The sequence below is a fragment of the Leucoraja erinacea genome, chromosome 23 (assembly GCF_028641065.1).
Source record: "Leucoraja erinacea ecotype New England chromosome 23, Leri_hhj_1, whole genome shotgun sequence".
Classification (NCBI taxonomy): domain Eukaryota; kingdom Metazoa; phylum Chordata; class Chondrichthyes; order Rajiformes; family Rajidae; genus Leucoraja; species Leucoraja erinaceus.
This window is the reverse complement of record NC_073399.1, coordinates 32,772,373-32,788,384: the sequence shown is the minus strand read 5'-3', so window position 1 is coordinate 32,788,384 and position 16,012 is coordinate 32,772,373. Positions and strand designations below refer to the sequence as shown.

Here is a 16,012-nt window from a genome sequence, read left to right as displayed (position 1 = left end):
AGTTTCTATCTTTTTTTTTAACTGTAAATCTAGGTAGCTGTGCCTCACGGTCACCCCGACTGGCACAGTAAATTGCAGATCAAAACCTGGCCGTTTTCTATGTTTTTAACGGGTGGGAAAGTGCGTTTTTCCCATCCACTAACATGTACCGGATGTCTAGCATGTCCTCCACTTGAGATTTTCGGTCACATGGGTGCGGATCTACGCTCCAGTGACCTTTCGTGAAATCACCCTATGAAACATAGAAACATAGAAATTAGGTGCAGGAGTAGGCCATTCGGCCCTCATTGAAAACTACTGAATAGCAAAGTGCCTGGATTGAGTGGATGTGAAGAGGATGTTTCTGCATGTGGAGAGGATGTGACCAGTGGGCATAGCCTCAAGATAAAAGGACATACCTTTACAAAGGAGATGAGGATGAATGTCTTTAGCTAGTTGGTGGTGAATTTGTGGAATTCATTGCTATGGAGTGCTGTGGGGACTGTAATTGGGTATTTTTAAGGTGCAGAATATTGATTAGTAAGGGTGTCAAGGGTTTTGGGGGGTAGGCAGTAGAATGGGGTTGAGAGGGATAGATAGATCAGCCATGATTGAATGCCGGAATAGACTTGATGGGTCAAATGGCCTAATTCTGCTCCTATGACTTATGAACTTCACGGCCCCCTGGGAGATAATGTTCCTTCTCCCCATTGTCCTGAACAGCTGATTCCTGAACCTAGACGTGATGTCAGCACCAGATACATGAGCTGATTAGTGTTCTGTAATTATCATTGCACACCACATCAAAAGGTTGGGAGTTTTTCATGAGATCATCTCTCATTCTTGCAAACTCTCTCTCGAGGATCAATCCACTTAGCCTCGCCAACAAAACCCTTCTCCCACGATAGACACAAAGTGCTGGAGTAACTCAGCGGGTCAGGCAGCATCTCTGGAGAAAAGGAATATGTGATACTTTGGGTCAGACCTTTCTCCAGATGCTGCTTTATATCATCAACATCTGCAGTTCCTTCCTACACATTTTGCCTGCTCCCTAGAATCAATCTGGTGAGCTTTAGTATTAAAGTCGAAACATAGAAAATAGGTGCAGGAGTAGGCCATTCGGCCATTCGAGCCTGCACCGCCATTCAATATGATCATGGCTGATCATCCAACTCAGTATCCCATCCCTGCCTTCACTCCATACCCCCTGATCCCTTTAGCCACAAGGGCCACATCTAACTCCCTCTTAAATATAGCCAATGAACTGGCCTCAACTACCCTCTGTGGCAGAGAGTTCCAGAGATTCACCACTCTCTGTGTGAAAAAAGTTCTCCTCATCTCGGTTCTAAAGGATTTCCCCCTTATCCTTAAGCTGTGACCCCTTGTCCTGGACTTCCCCAACATCGGGAACAATCTTCCTGCATCTAGCCTGTCCAACCCCTTAAGAATTTTGTAAGTTTCTATAAGATCCCCTCTCAATCTCCTAAATTCTAGAGAGTATAAACCAAGTCTATCCAGTCTTTCTTCATAAGACATGGAGAGGGTAAATTCACAGAGTTTTGTTTATCCAAAGTAGGGGAATCAAGGAGGTAGGTTTAAGGTGAGGGGGGAGGGGGAGCGTTAATAGGAACTTGAGGGGATTTATTTACACAAAGGGTGGTGGGTGTATGGAACGATCTGAGGAGGAGGGACTTGAGGCAGGCACTTAACCAACTTTCAAACAAAATTGGACAGTTACATGGATAGGATAGGTTTAGAGGGATACGGGCCAAATGCAGGCAAGTGGAACTAGCACAGATGGGACATGTTGGTCGGCATGGGCAAGTCGCGCAGAAGGACTTGTTTCTGTGCAGTCTGACTATATAGTTATAAACTCAGCTATCTTTCCTCTAACCCCGGAGTCCTCCACAGTGGGTCCTCCACGTTATTTTTCAGCGGTCCGTGTGGAACTATCGGCAAGGAAAGCTGCAGACTGCAACCCTCTCCCGCGACCAGGAGGACAATCGCTGGACCTTAAATCAACAAGAGCCTGGCGGCTGGGACAAAGTGCAACTTTCCATTTGAGCTACAGGATATTGAGTGTTTGCGTTTATTTGTGTATGTTTGCCTCTTTGACGTCATTCGTTCTTTTAAATACATTTTAATCATTCAAAAATTTAAAACATTTTAACTATGCGTAAGATGAAACTGCAGACGCCGGTTTACACCGAAGCGTGTACCAACAAAATGCTGGAGTAACAGCGGGTCAGGCAGCATCTCTGGAGAAAAGGGAATAGGTAACGTTTGGGGTCGAGACCCCACTCTTCAGAGACCCTGTGCCTGATGAAAGATCTCCACCCGAAACGACACCTCCTCCTTTTCTCCAGAGATGCTGCCTGACCTGTTGGGTCACTTTGTGTAAACATTTTAACTAAGACAATTGACGCAGTCTCTCCCCACGTTGGTTAAGGACTACTGTGATGCAGAGAATGCTTTGTTTTCCGCCCATGGACCGATAGTTATTGCTTGCTCCCGAATCTCCAAACTGAAACAGAAACCGCAGGCGAGTGGGCGAAGTGTTTAAACCAGTGTTTACCCCCCTGCACCGGGTTTAATGAGAAGGTGCGATCGCTCAGGATGGATGTGGTCGGCGGGGATTAAACCCGGCAGAGGATACATCATCTGCCTGGTGACGGTTAGTGGGCACGCTTTTTTTGCAGAATATAAGCCACTTTGTTGTGGTTATGACGGGCTCACGGCAGAGGCGACTGTAGCAGTTTCACAGGTGAAACAAACGCCTGTGTGTGTGTGTGTGTGTGTGTGTGTGTGTGTGTGTGTGTGTGTGTGTGTGTGTGTGTGTGTGTGTGTGTGTGTGTGTGTGTGTGGTGTGTGTGTGTGTGTGTGTGTGTGTGGTGTGTGTGTGTGTGTGTATGTGTGTGTGTGTGTGTGTGTGTGTGTGTGTGTGTGTGTGTGTGTGTGTGTGTGTGTGTGTGTGGTGTGTGTGTGTGTGTGTGTGTGTGTGTGTGTGTGTGTGTGTGTGTGTGTGTGGTGTGTGTGTGTGTGTGTGTGTGTGTGTGTGTGTGTGTGTGTGTGTGTGTGTGTGTGTGTGTGTGTGTGTGTGTGTGTGTGTGTGTGTGTGTGTGTGTGTGTGTGTGTGTGTGTGTGTGTGTGTGTGTGTGTGTGTGTGTGTGTGTGTGTGTGTGTGTGTGTGTGGTGTGGTGTGTGTGTGTGTGTGTGTGTGTGTGTGTGGTGTGTGTGTGTGTGTGTGTGTGCCTGTGTGTGGTGTGTGTGTGTGTGTGTGTGTGTGTGGTGTGTGTGTGTGGTGTGTGTGGTGTGTGTGTGTGGTGTGTGTGTGTGTCCGTGGTGTGTGTCTGTGTAGTTGGCTGGAGACTCCTGAATATCGTCCTGACCTCGGCTTTAGGTGAAACTGCGCCAGATCTCTACACTCATCACAAAGTGTTGGAGGAACTCGGCGTTGTCAGGCGGCATCTCTCGATAGGAGGGATGGGTGACGTTTCGGGTCGAGACCCTTCTTCAGACTCAGAGGGTCTCGACCCGAAACGGCACCCATTCGCTTCTCTCCAGAGGTGTTGCTTGTCCCGCTGAGTTACTCCAGCATTCTGTGTCTATCTGAAGTGAAAGTTCATTTCGGTCTGAAGGAGAGTCCTGACCCGAACTATCACCTGTCCATTCCCCCCACAGATGCTGCCTGGCCCACTGAGTTAATAGAAACATAGAAAATAGGTGCAGGAGTAGGCCATTCGGCCCTTCGAGCCTGCACCGTCATTTCGGAAGAAGGCTGAAATGCCGGACTTCTAGGGTGGTTATCTCTGGATTGCTTCCAGTACCTCATGCTGGTGAGGGCAGAAACAGGGAGATAGGGGATCTGAATGTACGGCTGAGGAGCATATGCAGGGGGCAAGGATTTTGATTTATAGACCACTGGGATCTCTTCTGGGGTAAGGGGGGCCTGTACAAAAGGGATGGGTTACACCTTAACTGGAGGGGGACCAACATTCTGGCAAGTAGGTTTGTTAGTTCTGCACAGGGTGGGTTAGACATAGAAACATCGAAAATAGGTGCAGGAGTAGGCCATTTGGCCCTTCGAGCCTGCACCGTCATTCAATATGATCATGGCTGATCATCCAACTTGGTATCCTGTATCTGCCTTCTCTCCATACCCCCTGATCCCTTTAGCCACAAGGGCCACATCTAACTCCCTCTTAAATATAGCCAATGAACTGTGGCCTCAACTACCTTCAGTGGCAGAGAATTCCACAGATTCACCACTCTCTGTGTGAAAAATGTTTTTCTCATCTCGGTCCTAAAAGATTTCCCACTTATCCTTAAACTGTGACCCCTTGTCCTGGACTCCCCCAACATCGGGAACTAGCCAGTCCAATACAAAAGTTTCTATAAGATCCCCCCTCTGTCTTCTAAATTCTAGCGAGTATAAGCCGAGTCTATCCCAGTCTTTCTTCATATGAAAGTCCTGAAATCCCAGGACTCAGTCTGGTGAACCTTCTCTGTACTCTCAGTTCCCCAACACTTTGTATTTTGTTCAGCCTACAGTTCTTTGTGACTTCATGTGTTCGTAATAAATAGTTAAGTAATAAGCTTAAGTAATAAATAGTTCTTTCTGCTCTTTATTGCTGCTATTCGCAGCTGCCCAGGGCCGGATTTAGGTGAAGAGATGCCCTAAGCTATTTCACTTGTGAGCCCCCCCCCCCCCCCCCCCCAATCCCCCACCCCCACGACTAGAGGACCATACTACCCGACAGTGACAGTGTGACCCTTGTAGATCCGACTGTATGTTGTCATTAAACAGTTGGTTTTAAAATCCATATTGGATTCACCGCGGAGCGGGCGATGCTTTACCTGGATCGCCGTTTAAAGCTCCTGAGCGTTGGGCCTGCTGCTTCAACATCACCGAGCTGTGGTTTGCGGAGCTCCCAGACTCGGGCCGCGCTGATTTTAATATCGCGGAGCCCTGGGGACCCTTTGCCGAGGGCCACCAGCGTGAATCTCCACCCAGCTCAGCCTGTGGACTTCAGGTGGTGCGGTCTCTGGTAGGAAGTGGCCGATTCGGAAGTCCAAGCCGCTGAGAATGTCGTCCCGTTCCAACGTCAGATGGTGACCCCCAAATTTCATTGGCCGTGAGGGGGGTACAAGAGGAGGGGGTCCGTTGTAGACGGGAAAAGGAATCATCAACGGAGGGGGACAAAGGTGAGGCCTCTGCTGAGGATAGACCGTTCGGTATCAATGAGGGGAGAGGTTCGACGGGTTCGGTAAGGCAGAGAGGAGAGTAAGGCCCCCTTAGAACTCGAGGCCCTAAGATTAAGCTTGTCTAGCTTATACGTAAATCCGGCCCTGCAGCTGCCCCTCTCTCCCCGCTCCCCACACCCCCTCTCCACCTTACCCCCTCCCCGTTTCCTTCTTCCTTTCCCTCCCTGTTAATCACCCCCTCTCTCCCTCCCCCCTCTCTTCTTCCCCCTCTCTCCTCCTCCCTCTCTTCCCCGCTCTTCTTCCCTCCCCTCCTCCCCCCCCCCCCTTTCACAATTCCCTCCCCCCTCTCTTTTTCCTCCCCCCTTTCTTTCCCCTCCCCCCCTCTCTCCTTTCCCTCTCTCCCCTCTCCCCCCTTCTCTCTTTCCCTCTCCCCCCCCTCACTTTTCCCTCCCCCCCTCTAAAGGGCTTTTGGAGAGAAGGCCCTCAGCCCCCGCAGGCTCGAAGGGCTGGCCTACTCCTGCCCTCTTTTCTTTTTCCCTCTCCCCCCCTCTCTCTTTCCCTCTCTCCCCTCTCTCACTTTCCCTCCCCCCCCTCTAAAGGGCTAAAGGAATCAGGGGGTATGGAGAGAAGGCAGGAACGGGATACTGAGTTGGATGATCAGCCATGATCATATTGAATGGCGGCGCAGGCTCGAAGGGCCGAATGGCCTACTCCTGCACCTATTTTCTATGTTTCCCTCTCCCCCCCCTCTCTCGTTTCTCTCCCTTTGTTTTGCGTGCTGTCCAATCAGATCAGATAAGATCTGTATATAAATATTATCGAGCCAAACTCGTGTATAATAAGCAGAGTCAAGGGCAAGGTTCAAGGTAAAGAATAGAGTTTTCAACATTGTAGAACAAGAAAGAACGAAGGCATGAAAGGGAATCTTCACATCTCCCAAATCCTATTTAATCACAAATAAAGATATCAAGATCAAGAGACATTTATTGTCACATGCACCAATTGGTTCAGTGAAATGTGGGGACACCATACAGCCATACAAATAACAAAGAACAAAACACAATAGACATAAACATCCACTGCACAGCGGAATCAAAGTTTGCTACTGTGAGGGAAGGTCCAAAGTTCAGTCATTCTCCTCTGTGATGTTCGTTGATGTTCACCCGTGGTCGGGACCACCCGAGCCCTCCACAGTCACCGCTATGGGTGGCCCGATGCTCAGGTTCTCTCGCCAGGATGATGGAACTCAAGTCAGCGCCTCCTGCGCTGGAAGCTCTTCAAAACCACTGCGATGTTGTGCAGCAGGCCCAGCACTTGGGAGCTTCAAACGGCGATCCCAGTAGAGGTATCGCCCCGCTCCGCGATGTATCCAGGAAAGGCCGCGCCAATCCAGGTGGTAGGCCGCGAGGGGAGGGGGGGGCGAGGACACGACTCGGAGAATAGTCACATCCTCACCAGGGGGCGACTGAGAGACGGTTTTCCCCCTTCCCCCTCCCCTCTCCCCCACATAGAAAAACAAACAAATCCTCCTCAACATACTTTTAAACAAACTACAAAAATAAAAAAAGATGGGAAAATACAGACAGACTGTAGGCAGAGGCAGCCTTCATGCGGCGCCCCTAGTGGCCTCCTTTATATAATATAGACATGATGGGACATTGTCCAATTTGGTGGGGCAACAATAAGAAGACAACATCTTTTGTAATGGGAGAGACTGAAAGATATTAAGGGGGACCTAGATATCCTTGTACACTTCTCACTGAAAACATGTGTCTATGCAACAAGCAGTTAAGAAAGCACATAGTCTATTGGTCTTCACTGCTGAAGGATGTGTTTACAAAGATGCATCCATCAAATATAATTAAGCAAAGGTGGAATATTCTGTATAATCCTTGTCTCCCGACCGAGGAACGATGTTTAAAGAAACAGCATAGCAACAGGTCCTTCGACCAACCAAATCCACCATGACCATGTATCACCCATTCACCCTAGTTCTATGTTATCCCACTTTCGCATTCACTCCCTACACCACCAGGAGCAATTTACAGAGGTCAATTATCCTCCAAATCTGTAGGTATTTGGAATTTGAGACAGTGGGGAAGGTTATCTAAGCTGTCAACTGGACATAGATAAACTGGGCCAAGAAACGGCAGATAGAAATTAATTTGAACCAAAACGCAATGATTTGGACGTACCTATATAGCCGTACGTCTTTGGAATTTGGGACGAAACCGGAGCACCCCGAGGAAACTCATGCGGTCACAGGGAGAACATGCAAACTCCACAAAAACAGCACCCCAGATCAGGATCGAACACAAGTCCCTAGCGCTGTGGGGCGGCAGCTCCGCCAGCTGCAGCGTTATGCTGCCCCTGTTAACTCGGCTTGTACTCGCTAGAATTTAGAAGATTGAGCGGGGATCTTATAGAAACTTACAAAATTCTTTAGGGGTTGGACAGGCTAGATGCAGGAAGATTGTTCCCGATGTTGGGGAAGTCCAGAACAAGGGGTCACAGTTTAAGGATAAAGGGGAAGTCTTTTAGGACCGAGATAAGAAAAACATTTTTCACACAGAGTGGTGAATCTCTGGAATTCTCTGCCGCAGAAAGTAGTTGAGGCCAGTTCATTGGCTATATTTAAGAGGGAGTTAGATGTGATCCTTGTGGCTAAAGGGATCAGGGGGTATGGAGAGAAGGCAGGTACAGGATACTGAGTTGGATGATCAGCCATGATCATATTGAATGGCGGTACAGGCTCGAACGGCCGAATTGCCAACTCCTGCACCTATTTTCTATGTTTCGACTTTAATACTAAAGCTCACCAGATTGATTCTAGGGAGCAGGCAAAATGTGTAGGAAGGAACTGCAGATGTTGATGATATAAAGCAGCATCTGGAGAAGGGTCTGACCCAAAATATCACATATTCCTTTTCTCCAGAGATGCTGCCTGACCCGCTGAGTTACTCCAGCACTTTGTGTCTATCGTGGGAGAAGGGTTTTGTTGGTGAGGCTAAGTGGATTGATCCTCGAGAGAGAGTTTGCAAGAATGAGAGATGATCTCATGAAAAACTCCCAAACGTTTGATGTGGTGTGCAATGATAATTACAGAACACTAATCAGCTCATGTATCTGGTGCTGACATCACGTCTAGGTTCAGGAATCAGCTGTTCAGGACAACGGGGGTAAGGAACGTCATCTCCCGGGGGGCCGTGAAGTTCATAAGTCATAGGAGCAGAATTAGGCCATTTGACCCATCAAGTCTATTCCGGCATTCAATCATGGCTGATCTATCTATCCCTCTCAACCCCATTCTACTGCCTACCCCCCAAAACCCTTGACACCCTTACTAATCAATATTCTGCACCTTAAAAATACCCAATTACAGTCCCCACAGCACTCCATGGCAATGAATTCCACAAATTCACCACCAACTAGCTAAAGACATTCATCCTCATCTCCTTTGTAAAGGTATGTCCTTTTATCTTGAGGCTATGCCCACTGGTCACATCCTCTCCACATGCGGAAACATCCTCTCCACATCCACTCAATCCAGGCACTTTGCTATTCAGTAGTTTTCAATGAGGCTCCCATTCATCCTGCCAGACTCCAGAGAGAATAGGCCCAACGCCGTCAAAATCTCACCATATGTTAAACTTTGCTTTGGACAATTCTACCAAAGAAGCCGATGGCGGCCCAGTCAACTCAATTACTGACTGATTTTAGACAAGAAGCATATCAAGGCATCTGGGGTTAATGTAGGAAAGCTAAATCTAGAGTTTGGAGATATCAATCAATCAATCAATCAATCAATCAATCAATCAATCAATCAATCAATCAATCAATCAACCTTTATTGTCATCTTGCAAGCAACAGTTGTACAGTGCAAAATGAAAAGACGTTTCCCAGTGAATAGTGGAGCATCGCACATGAAATTTAAAACATTTCACACATAATAACACTAAAAACAATCCAGTCCCTGATGGAACAGTATAAATAGTTAAAAGCAGGTAAAACACAATGTTAAAATACAATAAACCAATCATAAAAATGTCCGGGGCAGCTGATTTGAGTGGCCAGTGCCAGTTATTAAAGTGTCCGTTCCAGCCGCAGAATCAAGTGACTGTGAGTACAGAGTGACTGTTTAGCAGCCTCACAGCCTGTGGTAGGAAGTTGTTTAGCAGTCTTGTAGTCCGGGCTTTGATGCTTCGATATCTCTTGCTTGATGGCAGGAGATCCAGGTGTATGTGGAGGGGGTGCAGTTTGTCCTTAGCAATTCTCTGAGCTTTTATATATAGCGTGGAACCAGACTGTTCTGCCCACTGAGTCCATGCCAGCAAGCGGTCACCTCAGACACTAATACTATCCTACACACAATTTACAATTTTACCAAAGCCAATGAACCTACAAACCTGGATGTTTTCGGAACATGGGGGGAAGCCAGAGCACCTGGAGAAAACCCACACGGTCACGGGGAGAGAGTACAACCTCTGAGCTGACAGCACCCGTAGTCAGGATTGCACTTGGGTCTCTGGTGCTGTAAGGCAGCATCTCTACCACTGCGCCAATGTGTCGCATAGATCAGCCACAAATCGTATTGAATGATGGATCATGTAAAATAGGCCAAATGCCCCTCGAACATTGAATAGAATTGATTTGAAAGATGAAGCGTAGAAACCTGCACTCCGGCCACCAAATCTGTGCCGAACGCACCACCTCTACCCACTTCCCATGTTATCCCACTTCTGCATCCAGTGCCTACACACTAGTGGCAATTTACAGAGGTCTATTAACGTACAAATCATCATGTCTTTGGAATGTGGGGGAAACCGGAGCACCCGGAGGAAACCCACACGGTCACAGGGAAAACGTACAAACTCCAGCGATGATTCGAGTCAAGATCTTTCTTTAAAAGAAGGGTCTCGACCCGAAGCGTCGCCTATCCCTTCCCTCCACAAATGCTGCCTGACCCACTGAGCTCCTCCAGCACCCTGTGTTTTGCCCAAAATTCCAGCATCTGCAGTTCCTTTGTGTTTCTGCATATTTCTTATGTTTGACACAGGAAGAAAGTATTGGAGCTTGGGATCCCACCTTACTTCACTGAGTAGTTTAATGTTCTCTTTAATATTGAGCACTGGAGCATGTTGTGACACATCGGTGGTATAATGGACTGTGAGAAGGGTTATCTAACATTACAACAGAATGTAGATCAACTTGGAAACTGAGCCCAAGGAACGGCAGATAGAATTGAATTTTATCCCAAGTGCAATGATTTGGACTGGCAGGTTAAACCAGGGAAGACTTAAGGCAGGACCCTGGAATGTAAATGCATGGATCCCTGAAAGTGGTGACATAGGCAGACATTGAAAATAACGAAATGCTCTGCTTAAATTCCTACTCTTGCTTGTTACTGGACTTGTCATTTTCCCTTTTTTTAGTTTCCAGAACTATACCGTGGCTCTCAGTTATGGTGATAGTCATTTAACGCAAAATTGAGCCCTTAATCCCAACTTATCCATACTGACCAAATTGCACCATCTAAACTAATACCATTTGCCCACATTTAGCCCATATCCATCTAAACCTTTCCTATCCAAATACCTGTCCAAGGGCATTTTAAATGTTACTCAAACTCGTTCCATATACCCACCGCTCTGTGTATGGAAAAACCTGCCCGTGGGGTTCCTATTTGTAACATAATTACTGTTTTAAACAGTTCCAGCATGACCTCCATAACCTGCCATTATATTTAACCTCATGGCTGAATCATTTCTTAACCCCATCCACTTACTTTGGTTCCATAACCCTTGATACCGATTCCTAATAAAATCCATTCATCTCAAATTTCAAATGGTTAAATTTGAAATCTTCAGAAGTACTCTGATTAAAGAATTCTAGATTTCCTCTTTGCTTGGACGAGAAATGCTTTTAAGTCATGGCTTCTTGTTTTAAACAAGAACCAACCTCCCATCCATTGACCTTGTTTCTCCCTCGTGCTGCCTCGGCAAGGCCAGCGACATAATCAAGAACGAGTCGGACCCTGGCCGCTTCCCCCACTCCCTTTGGGCAAATGTATAGAAGTGTGAAATCGCACACCTCCAGATTCAGAGACTGTTTCTACCCAACTGTTATCATGCAACTGAATCGTCCTATCACAATTAGAGAGCAGTCTTGAATTAATATTTGAGTATAGGAGCAGGGAGGTTCTACTGCAGTTGTACAGGGTCTTAGTGAGACCACACCTGGAGTATTGCGTACAGTTTTGGTCTCCTAATCTGAGGAAAGACATTCTTGCCATAGAGGGAGTACAGAGAAGGTTCACCAGACTGATTCCTGGGATGGCAGGACTTTCATATGAAGAACGACTGGATAGACTCGGTTTGTACTCGCTAGAATTTAGAAGATTGAGGGGGGATCTTATAGAAACTTACAAAATTCTTAAGGGGTTGTACAGGCTAGATGCAGGAAGATTGTTCCCGATGTTGGGGAAGTCCAGAACAAGGGGTCACAGTTTAAGGATAAGGGGGAAATCGTTTAGGACCGAGATGAGGAAAACTTTTTTTCACACAGAGAGTGGTGAATCTCTGGAATTCTCTGCCGCAGAAGGTGGTTGAGGCCAGTTCATTGGCTATATTTAAGAGGGAGTTAGATGTGGCCCTTGTGGCTAAAGGGATCAGGGGGTATGGAGTGAAGGCAGGTACAGGATACTGAGTTGGATGATCAGCCATGATCATATTGAATGGCGGTGCAGGCTCGAAGGGCTGAATGGCCTACTCCTGCACCTAGTTTCTATGTTTCTATGTTTCTAATACCTACCCCATTGGTGACCCTCAGACTATCTTTAATCGGACTTTACTGGCTTTACCTTGCACTGAACATTATTCCCTTATCATGTATCTATACACTGTAAATAGCTCAAATGTAGTCATATATTGTCTTTCAGCTGGCTGGATAGCACACAGCAAAAGCTTTTCATTCCACACATGACAATAAACTAAACTAAACTAAGTTAAACATTCCCATCCAGATAAATGTGTTTCCAACAATGCTATCACTTCCATGCCTGATCTCGCCCACTTCCATGGGATTGTTTCCTAATTATCAATGCTTAAGGAATTGCAATCCAGGGCATCCAGTCTATTCCAGTAAATCAGCATGGCCTTCAAAAGGCAATATTTGCTTACCATGATGTATGCAAAACTCTGTAGGCTCTGACCACTCATTTGTATAACTGTAAGATATTATTATTGTTTAGTTTAGTTTATTGTCACGTGTACTGATGAGGTAGAGCGAAAAGCTTTTTGTTGCATGTTAACCAGTCAGCGGAAAGGCTTTATGTACATGATTACAATCAAGCCCTCTACAGTGTACAGATACAGGATAAAAGAAATGATGTTTGGTGCAAGATAAAGTCCAGTAGAGTCCGAATAAAGATGGTCTGAGGATCTTCAATGAGGTGGACAGTAGCTCAGGACTGCTCTCTGATTGTGGTAGGATGGTTCAGTTGCCTGATAACAGCTGAGAAGAATCTGAAGGTGTGCGTTTTTACACTTCTGTACTTTTTGCCTTATGGGAGTGGGGAAAAGAGGGAATCACTGAGGTAAGACTCGACCTTGATTATGCTGGTGGCATTGCCGAGGCAGGCAAGTTAATCAAATCATAAACTCTATTGTAGGTACACAAAAATGCTGGAGAAACTCAGCGGGTGCAGCAGCATCTATGGAGCGAAGGGAATATGCAACGTTTCGGGCCAAAACCCTTCTTCAGACTCTCCATAGATGCTGCTGCACCCGCTGAGTTTCTCCAGCATTTTTGTGTACCTTCGATTTTCCAGCATCTGCAGTTCCTTCTTAAACATCATTCATAAACTCTATTGTTATTGATTCACAAACCTGTACAGCACAGTAAGGGGTCTTCGGCCCCACCATGTCCATGCCAACATTTTAGTCCAACTAAACCAATTCCATTTGCCTGTATCCTTCTAAGCTTGGCTCTGAACAATCTGTCTGTGCTTAACGTAGTAATTGGTATCTGAATTTACCACCTTCTCTGACAGCGCATTATAGATAACACCATGTCCACACCGGCCAACATATCCCATCCACATTAGTCTCACTTGCCTGCGTTTGGCCTATATCCCTCTCAACTTGTCCTGCCCATGTACCTGTCTAATTGCTTCTTGGACGTTGCAACAGTACCTGCCTCAGCTACCTCTACCAGCAGCTCGTTCCATACACCCACCTTTGTGTGAAAAAGTTACATCTCAAGTTCCTATTAAATCTTTCCTCCCTCACAAACCAATGGTCTCTGGTTCTAGATTTCCGCTACTCTGGGCAAGAATTTGTGCATCTCCCCAATCAATTCCTCCGATGGAATAATGGACTTGGACAAAGAGGTTTATCTGTTCATCAATATTCCTTAGTGCTGCCATTGACTATATATGTCCTATCTACAATTGAGCTCCCAGTATGCATCAACTGCCGCTTTAGTTTAGAGATACAGATACAGTGCGGAAACAGGCCCTTCGGCCTTCCGAGTCCGTGCCGCCCAGCGATCCTCGCACATCAACACTATCCTACACACACAAGGGACAATTTACACTTATACCAAGCCAATTAACCTACAAACCTGTACGTCTTTGGAGTGTGGGAGGACACTGAAGATCTCGGAGAACACCCAGGCAGTCACGGTGAGAACGTACCAACTCTGTGCAGACAGAGCCCGTAGTCGGGATCGAGCCGGTATCTCTGGCGCTGCAAGCTCTGTAAGGCAGCGACTGTGCCGCTGCGCCACCGTGCCGCCCTCAGGATTTGGCAGGATTAAATTCCATCCGCCAATGCTCTGCCCAACTTGTCATCTGATCTATGTCTTACTATAGCCTAACAATCCTGCCCTGCAATCCGCAACACCAATAATTTTAATGTAACTTGCAGATTTACTAATCTCTTACATTCATGCCCTAGTTACCAGAATAAAACACAAAGGTTACAGCACCCATCCCACTGATAAACTAATGGTGACAGACTTACAATCAGAAAAAAACCCATCCTTCTACCACAACACTCTGCCTCCTTTCAACAAGCCTATTATGGCTCCTAAGTTCCTTAACACGCAGGCTTGCCAAATGCCGTGCCAAAGTCCATAAGACAACAAAGTCTCTTTTGTTTTCTCAATGCAATCCAATAATACTTTATTTGCCAAGTATGTCTTGCAACATACGAGGAATGTCATTTGCCAAGTAATTCATACAAATAAAAAGCAACAGAACACACAAAATACATCTAAACATAAACATCCATCACAGCGACTCATCCACATTCCTCACTGTGATGGAAGGCAAAAGAAAGTTGCATTTCTTCCCTTTGCTCTCCCACGGTCGGGGGCCTCGAGGCCTCCGTTGACGGAACGATCTTAGTCTTGTAGCCGGCGGCGGGACTTCCTCGTTGGGGCGATCAAGCTCCTGCATCGGGGGATCTCAGCTCCACCGGACCCCAGGTCAATGCTGTCGAACCTTCCGTGTCCTTGGAGCTCCCGACTCGGTCTCTCCCGAGACTGCGAGCCCTTGATGTTAAAGTCCCAGGCAAAGTCCCCGCAGTGGGGCCCAAAGTCAGTCTCGTGCGAGGTCTCCAGCCCCATGATGTTAGGCCGCAGAACAACCGGAGATACGACCCATGAAACAATCGCATTTCCGGCAAAGTAAGAGACTGGAAAAAAAATTCCCTCGACCCCCTACCCCTCCCCCGCATAAAACAAACTGGGGAACATTTACACAAACTTTAAAACACACTAATAATAACACAAAAAGAGACGACAAAACAGATAGACTGTTGGCAAGGCTGACAAACATGTGGCGCCCCTGGGGTTCTCTCAATAAACACAAACAAATTTGTGGGACAGGATTTCCCCTACACAGAGCCAGGCTAAATGTCACCTATTCAAATCTCTGCCATTTGAAAGATACATAAATCACGTTCCTTAGGAATTGCCCAACCACTGACCTAAGGCTCAAAAAGGCGACTAAGTGCTAGAGTAACTCAGCGGGTCAGGCAGCATCTGTGGAGAACGTGGGTCGGCGATGTCTTGGGTCGAGACTCTTCTTCAGATTGACTGTGGTGGAGGGGAGGAGGTGGGGCGTTAATAAATTCATAAATAATAGTAGTAGAATTAGGCCATTCGTCCCATCGAGTCTACTCCGCCATTCAATCATAGCTGATCTCTGCCTCATAATCCCATTTTCCTGCCGTCTCCCCATAACACTTGACACCTGTTCTAATCAAGAATTTGTCTATCTCTGCCGTAAAAATATTCACTGACTGCCTCCACTGCCCTCTGTGGCAAAGACTTCCACAGATGAACTACTCTCTGACTAAATAAATTCCTCCTCCCCTCCTTTCTAAAAGAGCGCCCTTTAATTCTGAGTCTGACCTCTGGTCCTAGACACACCCACCAGCGGAAACATCCTTTCCGCATCCACTCTATCTGTGCCTTTCATTATTCTGTAAGTTTCAATGAGGTCCCCCCCTCAACCTTCTAAACTCCAGCGAGTAGCCCAGCCCAGTGCTGCCAAATGGGATGGGACGAAAACTGGAAGAGAGGTGGGGCTGGACAAAGCATGGTGAATGATAGGTGGATACAAATGAGGGGTGGAGTTGATAGGCAGCTGGTTGGACAGTCCATAGATGAAAAGACTAAAGATATGAGATAAGGATGGAAGAGGTGCAACTTGTGGAGCCAGGGGAAGGAATATAGGTGGGTGGAAGAAAGTGGAATGACGATAGGCACAAAAAGCTGGAGTAACTCAGCGGGACAAGCAGCATTTCTGGAGAGAAGGAAT

The 16,012-nt window shown here is 46.8% G+C and overlaps 1 protein-coding gene across 4 annotated transcripts in view; it reads left to right on the top strand.

The window, feature by feature from the left end:
* Nucleotides 1–2,269: 2,269 nt before the first annotated feature.
* The window catches only part of LOC129708458 (uncharacterized), a 31,745-nt gene continuing 18,002 nt past the window's right edge, over nt 2,270–16,012 (top strand). The window contains exon 1 of one of the 4 annotated variants that reach the window (XM_055654252.1): nt 2,270–2,653. The gene's annotated coding sequence lies outside the window, so the exon portion shown is untranslated. Of the gene's footprint in view, nt 2,654–2,694; nt 2,744–16,012 lie in introns of those variants that run through there. The other 3 variants (XM_055654251.1, XM_055654249.1, XM_055654250.1) reach the window with 3 other exon arrangements.